The sequence below is a fragment of the Callithrix jacchus genome, chromosome 6 (genome assembly GCF_049354715.1).
Source record: "Callithrix jacchus isolate 240 chromosome 6, calJac240_pri, whole genome shotgun sequence".
Taxonomy (NCBI): Eukaryota; Metazoa; Chordata; class Mammalia; order Primates; family Cebidae; genus Callithrix; species Callithrix jacchus.
In genome coordinates, this window is record NC_133507.1 from 44,021,656 (window position 1) to 44,041,403 (window position 19,748).

Here is a 19,748-nt window from a genome sequence, read left to right on the forward strand (position 1 = left end):
TAATATTAAAGTTAGCTGATTTAAGATCTTAATTGTATCTGCAAAATTACTTCACAGTGGAAAATAAATTAATGATTGATTGAAGACGTGTGCACATTAGAAGTACTGGTAATCTTGATGGCCATCTTAGAATCCCACCTACCACAGAGAATATAGCAAAGATGACATTAAAAAGGAAATGTTCCAGGCATAGTGGCTCATGCCCATAATCCCAGCACTTTGGGAGACTGAGACTCATAGATTGCTTCAGCCCAGAAGTTTGAGACCAGTGTGGACAACATAGCGAAACTCCATGTCTCTAAAAACATACAAAAATTAGATAGGCCTGTTGGTGTGCACCTGTAGTCCCAGCCCTTGGGGGACCTGAGGTGGGAGAATTGCTTGAGCCTGGGAGTTTTCGGGTACTGTGTGAGCCGTGATTGCATCACTGCTCTGCAGTCAGGGTGACAGAGCAAGAACCTGTCTGAAACAAACAAACAAACAAACAAACAAACAAACAAACAAACAAAAAACCAAAAAAGAAAAGAAAATGCATTTCTTTTAAGGATAGAAAGGCTTGATAATTATGTTCAAATGGTTGAATTATATTCTATACATAGACACAATTGGGGCAACTTACCCTTCTGTATATTATTTTCTGAATCTTTTAGAGAAAACCAGCCATTTCAAGTGACTCGAAACATGTCTGATAACCTCAAATATCTCCTTTTCCTTTATTTCCAATGATCAAATATGACAACTAAATACATTTTTAAACGTTAAAACCATCACTGTTCTTCCAACCAAGAAAATTGGCCAGAAGGTAACCTGATGTTTGAAGAACTACGGATCATTAAAGGCCAATGTGATTTGACATACAAGAAATACAGTTAAGAAACACAGCAGTCCAGAAAAACTGAGGTAAGAGTGGTGATTCAAAAAAAAAAAAAAATTTCAGAGAATCAGCAAGCTGCATCACCAAGTACATGAGTGATGAATAAGCCTTGATGTAATTATCAGAGGATTCAATTTTAAGTTGGAACTCTGAAAAGCTAGAACAGTGGTTCTCTTTCAGAAAAACAAAGACCTTTTAATATAGTAATAGTAGAGGTGATTATTTTCTTTAGATTCACCATAAAATCACCCTAGACGGAAACATGCCTATGGACACATTGTACTCATAAACACAAAGCCCAGAGTCTCTATGCCATTTTCTTGAAGATTCAGTTCAAGGAAAAGTAACAATGGAAACAAACATATTACAACTGTCTGTATTAATCATGCAGGTTCTATTACAGAAAAAGTAACACATCACCTATAAAGAAATAAGAATGAAACTGAGATAACTGGTAACACTGAATGACAGAAAAGTGGCACATGCAGATCTCACAGGGAAAGTGATTTGAAACCAGAATTCTAAACTCAGGCAAATGTTAAAATCAAATAAAATGTTTTTAAACATGGCAGAACTAAAAAATATGTTGTTATATGAGTATCCTAAATATAGCATTTCTTTTCAGGAAAGACCATTCTAAAAGAAAAAGAAATAGATGAGAAAGGAAAACATTAAATATAAAAATCAGTGGTGGTTGAGTATTATTGAAAAGAATCAAAGAAAGCTTACAAGAAGTTAAAAGAAAGTCCTTTGAATCTTGAAGCCAGGGATAGTGTGTTTCAAGCAGCAGGACTTAGCGACAAAGGATTACTTTCCTTTCTTTATGTTCAGTTACCGACTTGGTTCGGTAAAAAACCAGACTTAATCATAATGACACATATATATATATATATATATATATATATATATATATATATATATATGCACATTCTTTCTCTCCCTTCCCCCCCTCCCTTCCTCTCTCTCTCTCTCTAGTCTAGTGTTGAGTGTAAAATGATTCAACCTAGAAATAGTGCATTGATAATCATAGTTGCAGAACAGAATAATTTCAACCATGTCCTTCTAAAATGTTCAAATTAACATAACTATGAAGCAGTGAAAAATTTAAATTGCAGGCTATTTTAAGATTTCTATCTTTTATATAAATGGGTCACTAGATAATAACGTTGGTGAATCCAGAGAGACAGAGGAAAGCATTACCTACAGTTATAAAGACAATTATTAGATATCATATGAATGGATAATAGTGTATTTTATAAAAATCATAGGTGGGTGGGGTAAAATGTGAGATAAACTAAATTCTTTATCTTTCATAAAGGGACATCATAAAGTAGTATAAAATTAATAAATCAATAAAAGAGACATATTTGTAAATAAGTATATCATTTTAATGATAAGAATAATGTTTTAAAATAATTAAATTTGGTTTCCTCTCAGATATGAGAATGGGGTTGAGAAGTATGGGCAAGAATTTCATCTATCATTTTGGATCATTCTATATGTTTCAGTATTTGTAATTTTCCTATTAACAGCTTGAAAAACCATTTTATGTATAAAAATTACCACAAATTCAAAGAATTCAAAGAAGGTCAGAAACAAACTTTAGAATGCAAAAAAAAAAAAAAGAAAGAAAGAAAAAGAAAAAAAACGAAGCTATTACATGGTAAAACTTAATTATCCCTATAGAATACCAATTGTCTTTCTTGCCTTTAAATATATACTGGATCTATTTTAAAATATGGCAAAGATGGAGTTTCATTTCTCAGTTTTAAAGAAAACTGATAAACTCAGACTACAAGCAAGCCCTCTCTCTGGGTCTTATAAGACAAATAGTACCAAGACTAAGTCATGACTTAAAATTAATGATTGATTAGTAATAAACTAAGGACTTAATTTTGTCTTTCTTTTACAGGTAGTTGACACTCTTAGAAGATTTAAACTCCTCCTACGTTTATAAAGTCTTTCTTCATTTACCCAAAGAAATAGATTTTACACCCAGAATATAGTGTCATGGCAAGTATACTGTGATAATTGTGCCTGTGAAACTAAATGTATAATTAACTTCTAATGCCATGCCACGGTTGATCAACTTAATCAACTGTTTAGCTTGTGTCTACACCTTTAAAGTATGCCATCTGATAATGGTTGACAGTTCTAACAAAGCTTTGTTCAAACCCCTCATTCTACAACACTTTAACTGTTTAACTAGTTTCCTTATCTGTAACATGCAAAATACAGTTGTAATAAAAATTAAATAAACTACACGTTATTGTTTCCTTTGCTGTTTCTACTTATTTTTGTTTGATGTATATTTATCAGTATTTTATAGACTTCAGTATACATGTTATTCACCTCTTTAAGTTTATTCCTAATTATTTGGTTCTTTTTGATGGTGTTATAAATTGAATTTTTAAAATCTTCCTTTTAGAGTGGTTTGTTGTTAGTATGTAGTAATGCAACTAATTTTTGTATGTTGATTTTTTATTATGCAAGTTTACTGAATAAATTTATTAGCTCTAACAGTTTTTTTTCTGGATTCTTTTGCATTCTCTATATTTGAGATTATTATCTGCAAATAGAGGCAATTTTAATTATTTTTGTCATATTTGAATGCATCTTATTTCTATTTGTTGCCTTATTGCTGTGGCTAGGAGGTCTAGCATCATGTTGAACAGAAATAGAAAGTGGGCATCTTTGCCTCCTTCCAGATCTTAGAAGAAAACCTTTCTATTTTTCAACATAGAGCATGATGTTAGCCGTGGGCTTTCAATACGTGGCTTTTATTGCATTGAGGTAAGTTTCTTTTGTACCTTATTTATTGAGAGTTTTTACAATGAAATTGTGTTGAATTTTGTCAAATACCTTTTTTTATGCCTATAGAGATTATGTGATTTTTTAATTCTCCATTCTCTTAATGTAGTGTATCCATCACATTCATTTATTTGAATATATTGAAACATTCTTTCATCCCATAAATAAACATTACTTGGACATGCTATATGATACTCTTAATGTGCTGTTGAACTCAGTTTGCAAATATTTTGTTGATAATTTTTGCATCTTTGTCCATCAGGTATATCAGTCTCTCATTATGTTTTTCTTATGATGTCTTTGATACAAGCTTTTGTATCAGGATGATGGTGGCCAGGGTTCCCTCTTCAATATTTTGAAAGAATCAGGAAGAACTGAGATTATTTCTCTATAATGTTTGATAAACATGTGAAGTTAACTGGTCTTGAGATTTCCTTTTCTGGGAAGATTTGGATTACTCATTCAATCTTCACATATATCATCGGTTTGCTTTGTATTTCTATTTCCTCTAGATAAGTTCTGGTAGGCTGTATGATTCTTGGAATTTAACCACTTTTTCTATTGTTTCAGTTTATTGGCATATAACTTCACACGATAGTACTTTATTCTGTTCTTGGCTAGAGGCAGTGGCTCTCATCTGTATTCCCAACACTTTGGTAGGTCAAGGCAAGCAGATCACTTGAGATCAGGAGTTAAAGTCCAGCCTGCCCAATATGGTGAAACCCTATCTCCACGAAAATTACAATAAAACAGCCAGGTGTAGTGATGGGTGCTTGTAATTGTTGTAGTAGCAACTTGGAAGGCTGAGGCAGGACAATACTTGAACCCAGGAGGGAGAGGTTGCATTGAGCTGAGATTGTACCACTGCAAAGCAGCCTGAGTGACAGAGGAAGACTCCATCTCAAAAATAAAATAAATAAATAAACATAAGAAAGTGAATAAACATGATACGACACATTAATGAAGAAAAAAAGACAGGATCATTTTAGTAGATTTACAAAAAGCATTTGATAAAGTTAACATGTCTTCCTGATAAAAACTCTCAATAAATCAGGTATGGAAAGACTAAATTTTAGCACACTAAAGGCCTTATGTGACAAACCCACAGCTACTATTATACTGAAAATAGTAATTTAAAAGTTTCTTAAATTAATCAAGCATTTTTTAGTATTTGCTACTTGTATGTGAAGACAGGGAATGAACTAACAATTATAAATAAAATTAATTTTATTTATCTTTAAAAAGTATCATGCTTTCTATTATTTAAAGAAAAACTTTACTTTCGCAACATTAGAAAAAAATCACAACCTAAATGCTTAGTCATATTAATTTGTAAGAAGATGAGGCATTATTTGCACTTGACTTTCATTAACAATATATTATCTAATTTGTTTATATTAATCTTAAACAGAAACAAATAAGATTCAAATTTTAGGAGAAAAAATAAAAAGTATAAAAATGTATTTTAAATGTTACCTTTGTCTTTGAAATTTATTATTTTTGCAATTTATTTATGAACTAGACTGTTACATTAGAATTAAATATGTAAGTATATTTTTCTTTCTACTTTCTTATTGTAGAACATAGTTTTGCCGGGTGCGGTGGCTCAAGCCTGTAATCCCAGCACTTTGGGAGGCCGAGGCGGGTGGATCACGAGGTCGAGAGATCGAGACCAACCTGGTCAACATGGTGAAACCCCGTCTCTACTAAAATACAAAAAATTAGCTGGGCATGGTGGCGCGTGCCTGTAATCCCAGCTACTCAGGAGGCTGAGGCAGGAGAATTGCCTGAACCCAGGAGGCGGAGGTTGCGGTGAGCCGAGATCGCGCCATTGCACTCCAGCCTGGGTAACAAGAGCGAAACTCCATCTCAAAAAAAAAAAAAAAAAAAAAAAAGAACATAGTTTCTTCTAAAGCATTTCTACTAACATTTTCTACTTAGAAAAACAAAACTTTTATTTTCCAATCACCCAGAATTCATAACATCTGCATTTTGGCACCCATGAAAAAGACCATACTTTTGAAAAATGAATCTGACAAATTCATTCACAAATTTATTTCATCATTAGGAAGTAAAATAAAAAGATATTCTATACATTTAAAAGTGTATCCTCTGAAAAATACATTTTGGAAACAATAAATTCACTTCTATGCCTCTCAAGTCTGTGAGCCTCGCACACACTTCAATGAGTGATCTGCCTATTATTAAAACTGCTAAAGACAAATCTCATGCCTACAAATAGTCACACACATACATATTATATTTAAATACTTATAAAATTGGCTTTTAAAAATAACTTCTAGTAGACTACTTAAAATAGAAAGTGGAAGCCCATTTAAGATGATAAATATGAACCATGTACCATATATTAAGTCAAAACCTTTAACATGATGATTGTCATTATATAATATATTCAATAATCTTACCATTTGTCAATGATTATTTCAATAAATATATAATTAAACACATGTTTAGTACAAAAATATGTTTAACCACACTTACAAACACAAGGCTTATGAATTACATTATAATGACTTCTAATCATAAACATTATCATAGTTACACAATTACAACATTTACCATTGTTTCCAAAATGTGCATGTAAAAAATTTATGTTGTAAATAACAAAAAATTTTTCACATTTGTAAAACTAGAAATGACTGAACATAGAAATACTTTTCATAGATATCTCTTCTTTAGAAGAAATAGTAAGAGTTAGGTGATGAGAAAACAATACAATTAATATATTCTTTTGTCCTTAAGAAACTTGTGTCCTATGTAAAAGTAAACTATGAATTACTTTCAAGTCCTATCTTTATAAGCCACTTAAATTCAATCTAGAGAAAGGTAAATATAAACAAATAGAATTTTTCCAAATTCTTCTTCAGACCCTTTAATCTATCTCTTATTACTTATAAATTTTTTTATACTTTTTAACAAATTTGCAATTTAATAGGAATCCTTTATCACCTCCCCATGCCTAGTATAGGTATAAACTGGAAAGACAATGAATTTAGGTTACAAAATGTGTTACTTTGGAGTTGGCATTCTACATTCCATGAAAGGGTGTTTAAGTAACTTTTAACACAGACTTCAAAGTAAAGAGCTATTGAACTGGAAAAGACAGTAAAAACATAATTTTATTCACTGTTCATCACTGTTATATTCACTATTAAAGTATCCTCACATTCTTTGTGCAGTTTATATGAAGTGTGATAATATAACTCACCTATATTCAGATAGCATAGCAAAAGCACATACAAGAAATTTCTAATGCTATACCATTCTTTATTATCTGTATGTACATTAATAACACAAGGTTAAATATAGTGCTTTCAAAAATGAAAACTGACATGTTTAGATGTTAAATTAAAATAGTAAAACATTTAAGGGGTTTATGATTTATACCCCAAATATACAATGAACTCTTTAAGATCTACAGTAAGAAAAGAAATGACAACATTTTTAAAAATGAGCTATCTTAGCTGAGAAGCCTAGCAATAACCCTGAAATGTTAAGGAACAGAACTAGAGCCCAGATCTTGGTTTGTAAAAAACATTCTCCAATAAAAGTCCTCATGGCCCCTGGGAGAAATGGCTGATTCTTGGCTTGAGACAGGAAATTAAGAGCCTGGACCATATTCCAGTGTCATAAAGAAATAAATTTCTAAAAACAAATAAAGAAACAAACAAACCAAAAATGGAAGTATGGGGTTGTGTTAAAGGAATACCAGAAGAATGAAAAAAGTTCCTAATGGCCAAAGCTGGAATAATTTGAACAAGAAAATATGGTAGTATTATATTACAAACCAAAGTACAAGATAAATGTCTATGCTGATTATAAATTAATGATTGAAATAAATAAGTGTGGGAGAAAGATCAAATTCTCTAGGAAGATAATTTCCAAATTATTATTTTTGTAGACTTTCCTTTGAGGAGGTAGATCATAATACTTTACTCATTAATTACAAGCTACATATAGTGATGCCATTAAAAAATTGCTGTATGGAAAGGGGAAAAGAAACAGCAAGTTTACACTGGGGAATCGTGACATACTAGTTTGTCCAGGCGACCAAGTGAAAATCTATCATAACAATTTGTGATAATAATATATACCTTTGACATTATGTGACAAAAGTAATATTTTCCTCTCTGATATTTCTTCTCTTTAAAACAGCCCTTTTTAATCACGAGAAAATCATTAGGCAAATCCTAGTTAAGGGACAGTGTACCAAATACCTAATACTACCCATATGTATAAACATAACTACAAATACCCTTAAAATGGCTAACATATATTAAAAAGATAGTGCAACATGAGCAATTGTACTTACTCTAGGAATTCAAGTTAGAATTAACATTCAGCGATCATTTAATAAAATCCACCACATTTAGAAGCTGAGATTAATAATCATATCCACACATATAAACATAAGATAAAATGTATAAAATACTTTCTAATAAAAGTATTCACAAAAAAATGAATAGAAGAAAACTCACTTGCCTAATAAAGAATATCAAATCCGAAATCACAGCAAATACCACTTATAATGGTGAATTTGGATATATCTCTTATTTTTATGTGTAAGGATGACTTTTATTCTACATTTTACTGTATTGACAAACTAATCTAGCAAGCAAGAAAATGAAAATAAATGGCTTGTAAAGAAAGAATTAAAACTGTCACTATTGACCAATGGTGTTTTGTCTGTATGAGAGAAACAGCTAAGGGGCAGGTTTTCAAAATAAGGATATGCAGGCCTATCCTGTCAAATTTCATTACAAACATGCTAACCACAAACCTCCTGGCAAACAGGCTCATCATATTTGCTAATAAGATAATAGAGCTTTTATTTACAGAAAATTTTTGGCATGATGAACCTATTATTCACTATTGGCTATGACAAATGAAACAGGAACCTATGATTTATGGGGCATGACTCCCTGGAAAATTTCAGGTAAACTCTCCCTGAGTATAACATGAAGATGTTTCATGTGTAAGTGATACGAATCACACATATTATTGAGACTTCATATATAAATTTGGGACATGAATGCATCATGATAGAAAATTAGATCACCTTGGGAGCTGTGTTAGAGGTCCCAGATTTCTTACTGCTGCACTTATTATCCATGATTATTTGTATTTCTGAAATTATTAGGGGTGATTGATACTAGGTAAGACCTGTTTCGTGTGAATCTGGCTTGAGAATCCAGCCATTTTTATTATTTCAAACATTCAAAATTTTGCAGTAAAATTATAAAAAAGAGTAATATATGACAAATAATATTACACAATGTCCCCATATTTTTAATAAACTACAGATTTCATTATTTTATTCAGATATATTCATAGCATGAATAACAATGTGTTTTTATTTTAGCACACATAATATTTTTAATTTAACATTTTTACATGCTGAAGGAATAGAGAACTATATATATTTTTAAAATGAAAGTCACGGCCCACATAGACTAAATACATAGCAAAAACAATACTTTTTATAAAGGGAAAGTTTATTAAGATGCTGAACTAAAGACTACATTTTACATTTACTTCAGTCTTACCTTTTTACAGTGAAATTCCTAAACACTTTATATTTGAAAACAAGATAATCAAGGTTGAAGTAAAATCCCATGGTATTTATTTTCTAGAGTTGAGAATTGCAAGTACATTTCCTTCTTTTACTTTTGAATCATTTTAATTAAGTGACTTGAGAGACTTCTGGGAAAGACTAGGCACAGAATTATAACTGTGTTTTCAGACGAGTATCGAGTGGGAAAACAGCACAATTCCCTTTGAATGACCTTATCTTGGTATGTATTTATATTTCTGTTTTAATGAGCACCTAGTTCCCTGATTTTGGTGTGTATGTTCTCTCCGTCTTATTGATGATTCAGTATTCATTTGTACATCTGAATATTAGAGAGTGTGAAGTGACTTTATTCATAACAATACTTCTATCTTAAATACTTCTTAAAAATTCATATTTAAGTTATTGAGTTATTGTCTAATCATGCCTTGAGGTCCATTTCCTCTGTTTCAAATACATAAAAATATAAAATAGAGTAAGTTAAAAAAAATGTAATTATCTCTATGTCTCTCTCTCTCTCTCTGTTTCTCTCTCTCTCTCACACACATACACAACATGAGCATCTAGAACAACAGTTGTGTAGTTTTGTGTATTATAAATAGATGGAACTCAAATTTTAGGCAACACAGAGAAGGTTGGTATGAATTTGTACAATGCGCCATAGAAGCACCTGATGTAAAGTACTTGATTTGGAGGCAAAGGAAATAAGACACAGTAAATAAGTTAAACTTCATTGTTGCCTTCTATCTTTATGTATACTTTAAGAATCTTAAGTATATTTTAGGTATATACATAAAGATAAGTATATTAGCTTAATTTATAAAATAATTTTATTAATATAGTAAAATATAAATGCGTATTAAAGATCAAGGGTAGAGGGAGAGGACTCAGGATGGCGCAGTGAGAAGAACCCAGAATTGAAGCTTTTGGTGAATGCGTGGAGAGGCTGAGTCAGGGCTGCATTTCCAGATGGATCTTTGTTGCCCACAGAATGGGGAAATTCCCAGGTATAAAAGAGACATGGGATGCCAGGCAGAGGTTTTGGCTGGTGCAGCCGGCAGCCGGTGCAGCCGGCAGCCGGCGGCCGGCGCTATAGCGCAGTGGCACTACACAGCACTCCGCACAAAGTGCACTGGTCCGGGTGCCCTGTTGAACCGGCAATCTGAGACTTGAGAGGGCTGAACTTGAGACTGAATGGGACTTGGACAGTGACCCAGCCCAGGAGATTCCAGGGAAACAGCGTTTGGGGTAGCACAGTAGGACAAATAAAACAGTGATTTCAAATGATCCCGGTGGAGAGGTTCCGTGAGGGCACATCTGAACCCAGGATAGTGCAGCTCTGTGGGGGAGGGGCATCTGCCATTACCAAGGCAATGCCCTACTGAGGTACACGCCCATTGCTGGCACAGCCTGCCATTGCCAAGGCAACCCACTACAACAGAGAGACTCCGCCACAGGGCGTAGCTTGTAGCAGCAGGGCGGAGACCACAGCAGAAGGGCAGAGCCTGCAGCAACAGGGTGAACCTCACACCAGCAGGGCAGAGCCTCGGCAGGCAAATAGTGACAAGACTGCCTCCTAGCTGGGCAGGACAGCACAACGGACACTCACAAAGAAAGCCCCAAACCCCGTGAGACAGAGCATCTGAGAAAAAAAGGTTTTTTTTATGAGTTTCATTGCAGCAAACTTCAACATAGCAGCCTAACCTAACAGCCCTGAATGAACAACAGAGATCACAGCTCAGCACTTGAGCTTCTATAAAGTACAGACTGTCTCCTCAAGCAGCTCCTGACCCCTCTATATCCAGAAGACTGACACTTGGCAGGCATCATTCTGGGACAAAGATAGCAGAAAACTGTAATGCAGCTGCTATAGGTGCACCCCAGACAAGCAGGGCCTGGAGTGGACCTCAGCAGTTGTACAGTGGAGGGGCTAGACTGGTAGAAGGAAAGCCAAGTAACCGAAATAGTTCATCATCAACAATCTGGGCGTCCACTCAGGGATCCAATCGAAAAGTCAGCAACTACACAGATGACAGGTGGATAAATCCACAAAGATGAGAAGAAACCAGTGCAAAAAGGAGGAAAACAACCAAAACCAGAACATCTCGCCTCCTAGAAAGGACCAAAACTCCTCACCAGCAAGGAAACAAAGCTGGACGGAGAATGACTGTGACAAAATGATGGAAATAGACTTCAGAAGGTGGATAATGAGTAACTTTTTTGAGCTAAAAGAACATGTTTTAAATCAATGCAAAGAAACTAAGAACTTGAAAAGAGATTTGAAACAAGATTCGAGGTAATGATAACAAGAATGGATAACTTAGAGAGGAATATAAATGAATTAAAGGAGCTAAAAAACACAATATGAGAAGTTTGCAAAGCATGCACAAGTTTCAACAGCCGAATAGACCAAGCAGAAGAAAGAATATCAGAAGTCGAAGATCAACTCAATGAAATAAAACGAGAAACCAAGATCAGAAAAAAACGTGCAAAAAGGAATGAACAAAGTCTCCAAGAAATGTGGGACTATGTGAAGAGACCTAACCTACGTTTGATAGGTGTACCAGAATTTGACGAAGAGAATGAATCCAAGCTGGAAAATACTCTTCAGGACATTATCCCGGAAAATTTCCCCCACCTAGCAAGACAGGCCAACACTCAAATGCAGGAAATACAGAGAACACCACAAAGATATTCCGCAAGAAGAGCAACCCCAAGCACATAATTGTCAGATTCAACAAGGTTGAAATAAAGCAGAAAATACTAAAGGCAGCCAGAGAGAAACGCCCGGTCACCCACAAAGGGAAGCCCATTAGATTCACAGCAGATCTCTCCGCAGACACACTACAAGCCAGAAGAGAGCAGGGGCCAATATTCAACATCCTTAAAGAAAAGAACTTTCAACCCAGAATTTTATATCCAGCCAAACTGAGCTTTATAAGTGAAGGAAAAATAAAATCCTTTGTGAGCAAGCAAGTACTCAGAGATTTTGTCACCACCAGGCCTGCTTTACAAGAGCTCCTGAAACAGGCACTACACATAGAAAGGAACAACCAGTACCAGCCATTCCAAAATCACACTAAATGCTAAAGAGCATCAACATAATGAAGAATCTACAACAACTAATGGGCAACACAGCCAGCTAGCATCAAAATGGCAGTATCAAATTTACACATAACAATATTAACCCTAAATGTAAATGGATTAAATGCAAAAATCAAAAGACACAGACTGACAAATTGGATCAAAATCCAAAACCCATCAGTGTGCTGTATCTAGGACACCAATATCACATGCAAGGATACACAAAGGCTCAAAATAAAGGGATGGAGGAAGATTTACCAAGCAAATAGAGAGCAAAAACAAAGCAGGAGTTGCAATTTTCATCTCTGATAAAATAGACTTTAAAGCAACAAAGATGAAAAGAGACAAAGAAGACCATAATATAATGGTAAAAGGATCGATACAACAAGAAGAGCTAACGATCCTAAACATATATGGACCCAATACAGGAGCACCCAGATACATAAGGCAAGTTCTTAATGACTTACAAAGAGACTTAGACTCCCACATCATAACAGTGGGAGACTTTAACACTCCGCTGCCAATATTAGACAGATCAACCAGACAGAAAATCAACAAGGATATCCAGGGCTTGAACTCAGACCTGGAGCAAGCAAACCTGATAGACATTTACAGAACTCTCCACCCCAAATCCACAGAATATACATTCTTCTCAGCACCACATCACACCTACTCTAAAATTGACCACATAATTGGAAGTAAAGCACTGCTCAGCAAATGCAAAACAACTGAAATCATAACAAACAGCCTCTCAGACCATAGTGCAATCAAGTTAGAACTCAGAATTCAAAAACCAACCCAGAACCGCACAGCTTCATGAAAACTGAACAACTGGATCTTGAATGTTGACTGAATAAACAATGAAATGAAGGCAGAGATAAAGAAGTTCTTTGAAACCAATTAGAATGAAGACACAACATGCCAGAATCTCTGGGACACATTTAAAGCAGTCTGTAGAGAAAAATATATAGCAATAAGTGCTCATATGAGGAGAATGGAGAGATCCAAAATTGACACCCTATCATCAAAATTGAAAGAGCTAGAGGAGCAAGATCAAAAAAACTCAAAACCCAGCAGAAGACAAGAAATAACTAAGATCAGAGCTGAACTGAAGCAGACAGAGACAGGAAAAACCCTTCAATAAGTCAATAAATGCAAGAGCTGGTTTTTTGAAAAGATCAACAAAATAGACAGACCACTAGCCAGATTGATTAAAAAGAAAAGAGGGAACAACCAAATAGATGCAATAAAAAATGATAAAGGGGAAATCACCACAGATTCCACAGAAATTCAAACCATCATCAGGGAATATTACAAACAACTCTATGCACATAAACTAGTAAACCTGGAAGAAATGGATAAATTCCTGGACTCCTGTGTCCTCCCAAGCCTAAACCAGGAGGAAGCTGAAACTATGAATAGACCAATAACAAGGTCAGAAGTCGAGGCAGCAATTAAGAGCCTACCACACAAAAAAGCCCAGGTCCAGACGGGTTCACAGCCGAATTCTACCAGACACACAAAGAGGAGCTGGTACCATTTCTTCTGAAACTATTCCAAATAATCCAAAAAGAGGGAATCCTTCCCAAATCATTTTATGAGACCAACATCATTCTGATACCAAAACCCGGCAGAGACCCAACAAGAAAAGAAAACTTCAGGCCAATATCCATGATAAACATAAACGCAAAAATCTTCAATAAATTTTGGCAAGCCGACTGCACAGCAAATCAAAAAACTTATCCATCATAATCAAGTAGGATTCATCCCGGGGATGTAAGGCTGGTTCAACATACACAAGTCTATAAACGTAATTCACCACATGAACAGAACCAAAAACAAAAACCACATGATTATCTCAATTGATGCAGAGAAGGCATTCGACAAAATTCAACAGCCCTTTATGCTAAAAACCCTCAGTAAACTTGGTATCGATGGAATATATCTCAAAGTAATAAAAGCTATTTATGACAAACCAACAGCCAATATCATACTTAATGGGCAAAAACTGGAAGCATTCCCTTTGAAATCTGGCACTAGACAAGGATGCCCTCTTTCACCACTCCTATTCAATATAGTACTGGAAGTTCTAGCCAGAGCAATCAGGCAAGAAAAAGAAATAAAGGGTATTCAAATAGGAAAGGTGAAAGCCACATTGTCTCTATTTGCAGATGACATGATAGTATACCTAGAAGACCCCATCCCCTCAGCCCAAAAAGTCCTGAAACTGATGAGCAACTGCAGCAAAGTCTCAGGATATAAAATCAATGTGCAAAAATCACAAGTCTTCCTCTACACCAATATCAGACTTAAAGAAAGCCAAATCAGGAACGAACTGCATTCACAATTGCTATAAAAAGAATAAAATACCTAGAAATACAACTCACAAGGAGCATAAGGGACCTCTTCAAGGAAAACTACCAACCACTGCTCAACAAAATAAGAGAGGACCCAAACAGATGGAGAAACATTCCATGTTCATGGTTAGGAAGAATTAATATTGTGAAAATGGCTATACTGCCCAAAATAATTTACAGAGTCAATGCTATGCCCATAAAGCTACCATTGACTTTCTTCACAGAACTGGAAAAAAACACCATGAACTTCATATGGAACCAAAAGAGAGCCCGCATAGCCAAGTCAATTCTAAGCAAAAAGAACACAGCGGGGGGCATCACACTACCGGATTTCAAACTATACTACAAGGCTACAGTAATCAAAACAGCATGGTACTGGTACCAAAACAGAGATATAGACCAATGGAACAAAACAGAGGCATCGGAGGCAACACAACATATCTACAACCATGTAGTCTTTGATAAACCTGACAAAAACAAGCAATGGGGAAAGTATTCCCTGTTCAACAAATGGTGTTGGGAAAACTGGCTAGCCATGTGCAGAAAGCAGAAACTGGACCCCTTCCTGACACCTCACACTAAAATTAACTCCAGATGGATTAAAGACTTAAACATAAGACCTGGCACTATAAAAACCCTAGAAGGAAATCTAGGCAAAACTATCCAGGACATAGGAGTAGGCAAGGACTTCATGAACAAAACACCAAAAGCATTGGCAACAAAGGCCAAAATATACAAATGGGACCTAATGAAACTCCACAGCTTCTGCATGGCAAAAGAAACAGTCACTAGAGTGAATCAGCAACCAACAGAATGGGAAAACATTTTTGCAGTTTACCCATCTGACAAAGGGCTGATATCCAGAATTTACAAAGAACTCAAACAGATTTACAGGAAAAAGACAAACAGGCCCATTCAAAATTGGGCAAAAAATGTGAACAGACACTTTACGAAAGAAGACATATATGAGGCCAACAATCATATGAAAAAATGCTCATCATCACTGGTCATCAGAGAGATGCAAATCAAAACCACATTGAGATACCATCTCACGCCAGTTAGAATGGTGATCATTAAAAAATCTGGAGACAACAGATGCCGGAGAGGATGTGGAGAAAAAGGAACACTTTACACTCTTGGTGGGAGTGTAAATTAGTTCAACCATTGTGGAAGACAGTGTAGCAATTCCTCAATTGAAATAGAAATTCCATTTGACCCAGCAATCCCATTACTGGGTATATATCCAAAGGACTATAAATCGTTCTACTATAAGGACACATGCACACGAATGTTCATTGCAGCACTGTTTGCAATAGCAAAGATCTGGGATCAACCCAAATGCTCATCGATGATAGACTGGATTGGGAAAATGTGGCACATATACACCATGGACTATTATGCAGCAATCAGAAATGATGAGTTTGTGTCGTTTGTAGGGACATGGATGAATCTGGAGAACATTATTCTCAGCAAACTGACACAAGAACAGAAAATGAAATACCACATATTCTCACTCATATGCGGGTGATGAAAAATGAGAACACATGGACACTGGGAGGGGAGTACTAAACACTGGGGTCTATTGGGGGGAAAAGGGGAGGGCCAGCGGGTGGGGGGAGCTGGGGAGCGATAGCCTTGGGAGAAATGCCAAATGTGGGTGAAGGGAAGAAAGGAAGCAAAACTCACTGCCATATGTGTACCTATGCAACTGTCTTGCATGTTCTGCACATGTACCCCAAAACCTAAAATGCAATAAAACATTTAAAAAAAAGATCAAGGGTAAGAAGTACATAATAAAAACATAACCTAGATTTCTCTAGCTGAAATTAAAGGGGTAATAGAGATACATAAAAACAAGCCAATAAAATTAAAAGGAGGAAAAGTAAGTTAATAATTATATGTTAACAAACAAATTTTTATTATTAAAAATGACTACAAATACATCAGTAATGATTAAAATACATGTATTCAAGTCATTTAAGAGATAAAATATTCATAAGAAAGATTTCATATACCATTTAAATTTAATAAATTTGGCATATATGAAGTAATATTAACACATATTAAACAAACCTTTGATTAAAGATCAAAGGTAACAAAACACTGTTTTTTAAATTATTTACAGCACTGGTAACTGAAATGGGATAAGCTTTGTTACCTTTCCATAATTAACACATCTTAAGTTTAGGAACACTTTGTTAATATCAAAACATAAACTTCTTGTAATTAGTATGGTATTATTGTCCCCAAATAGAGCGTCATAAAATGATAAAAAAATTTTATGACAGGTGGGTGATGAAAAATGAGAACACATGGACACAGAAAGGGGAGTACTAAACACTGGGGTCTATTGGGGGGAAAAGGGGAGGGTCAGTAGGAGGGGGAGGTGGGGAGGGATAGCCTGGGGAGAAATGCCAAATGTGGGTGAAGGGGAGAAGGAAAGAAAAGCACACTGCCATGTGTGTTCCTACGCAACTCTCTTACATGCTCTGCTCATGTACCCCAAAACCTAAAATCCAATAAAAAATTTAAAAAAATATCTATTTTATCTGCTACGAGAAAAAAAAATTATGACTAGATTTTTTTATTTATGGAAGAATTTTATGAGCCCAGCATTATGGGCACTTGCTAGGCATTCTGAATCTACTTCTTTCTTATATTTAAAGATCAACTAGTCTCTCGAAAGAGATATAGCCGGGCGTGGTGGCTCACGGCTGTAATCCCAGCACTTTGGGTGGCCGAGGCTGGTGGATCACGAGGTCAAGAGATCGAGACCACTCTGGTCAACATGGTGAAACCCCGTCTCTACTAAAAATACAAAAAATTAGCTGGGCACGGTGGCGCTTGCCTGTAATTCCAGCTGCTCGGGAGGCTAAGGCAGGAGAATTGCCTGAACCCAGGATCGTGCCATTGCACTCCAGCCTGGGTAACAAGAGCGAAACTCCAACTCAGAAAAGAAAAAAGAAAGAATGGAGATACAGACTCAGTTACCATGTATCAATTAGACGGTGATCCAGGGAATAAAATGAAACAATACCTAAGACATTTTATAAATAACAAAAAAGGTTCGATGTGTATCAAATAATTGATGCACACACTCATCAATGATATTCAAACATGGTCTTCACAAAGTCAATGAAGATTCATACTAAATAAGAGCAACAATTCAACCCTTTTTAAATGTTGTGTATTTCACAAAGAATTCTAGAACATGTCATCCATTATTAATTAGTATTTTAAAAAAAGCATTAAGATTATGAAATATTTTAGAATATCTTTATTTTCTTATCTTTCATTTGTGAAATTTACTCCCTCGTGGCTATTGTAGGCCGTGTCTGAGCAAAGGTTTGGGAGAGTATTAATTTAATTTATAAAATAAAAGTTTAAACACTTGCATTTGAAAATTTAACATTTGATGCATATAATGATCCTAGCAATTTGCAGACAGTAAAAATGGTTATATGATATACTTCTACAACAAAAGAAATGAATCTTAAAAGCATATAAACTCAGTGCTTGAAAATTTAAGATGTAAATTGATTTACATTATAAATTTATAAATTCTATAATGATACAAGCATTTAAACAACAACTGAATATATAAATGATTGGCAAATTACTTTGAGTCCTAAGTAGGTTAGGACTCGTACTAAAGCAACTTACTTTACCAAATTTTTATATATCAGGGAACAAGCACGTTTAAAAACTATTATCAACAGATAAAAATGTTTATTTTTTTACATAATGTTACCTAATTTTTAGAATGGAAATACTTTAATATATAATTGTAGATAATATGTTTTATGTATTAAACTGAAAATTAGAAATGAAATATTTTCAAGTGACTATCACAGCATATTTTACATAGTGTTTCTAAACTTTAATTTAGGTGTGATAAATGTTTATCCAGTTACAGTGAAAAAATATATTATTTTAACTCCAAACTTTAGCCTCTAGCCTTCCTTTATATAATTTTGCTTTATAAAAAAACAATGAACCGTAAATATTGATTATAACACAGACAATAATGAACAAAGTATAATCACAAATACAACCAGGCAGAATTAAAACATCCTTATGATAAAGAGACATGAGGTAAGAACTTCAGGTTTGTGTGTACATCTGCTTTAAAATTACACGGTCAGGCATGGTGGCTCATGCCTGTAATTCCAGCATTTGGGGAGGACGGCCAAGGTAAATCACCTAAGGTCAGGAGTTGGAGACCAGCCTGGCCAATATGGCGACACCCCATCTCTACTGAAAATACAAAACAAATTGCCGGGCATGGTACATGTGCCTGTACTCCCAGCTACTTGGGGGCTGAGGCAGGAGGATCACGTAGGGAGGCAGAGGTTCCAGTGAGCTGAGATCGTGCTACTGCACTCCAGCTTGAGCAACAGGGCAAGACTGCGCCAAAAAATAAAAAAAAGCACAGTAATGTGAGGTATAGAAAGTGGAGGCAAGAAGTGCTTATGGTGTCTTTCCTCTTCTCTCATTTCTCACTCTCTCATTCACTCATTCAGCCCACACAGTCTTTCAACAACCCAAAAAATGCACATGACTCTTGTTTTTCTCCTACTCTGAATGCCAGCACACGATGGGGCTGGGCTCCACTAAAATTACTTAACAAAGATTGGTATTTTAGAAACATTTTTCACCAAATATTTATTAAGCGGTAAAAATTTGAGAGGAAGAAATGTGACATATTAATATTCTTTCTAATAGAACCTCATTGAAAAGAGAAAGATTAGTATGAAAATGTTGCTTTGATTTCAAACTAATAATTATAAAATAATGATGAGGAGAAGTAAGGCAAGTTCCTGAAGAAAACCTATGCTGCCTATATATAAAAAAGTCAGTAGTAATCTGTCAAATAGTTGCTTTGTTTTTCTCATTGTTATTTATTGTTGTTATTTCCACAACTTAAGTACATTTTTGTACTATAAGTAGTTTTTGGTTTTTTTTTTAGAAATATTGATATCAGGTCATTTTTTTTGTTTTAGAATAAACACTGCAATGTGACTAATGG

At 34.9% G+C, this 19,748-nt stretch overlaps 1 protein-coding gene across 2 annotated transcripts in view; it reads right to left on the reverse strand.

Annotated features, from left to right (window-relative positions):
- ZNF804A (zinc finger protein 804A) overlaps window positions 1–19,748 on the reverse strand; it is a 309,871-nt gene that overhangs the window by 27,105 nt on the left and 263,018 nt on the right. The gene's annotated exons all lie outside the window — the stretch shown is intronic.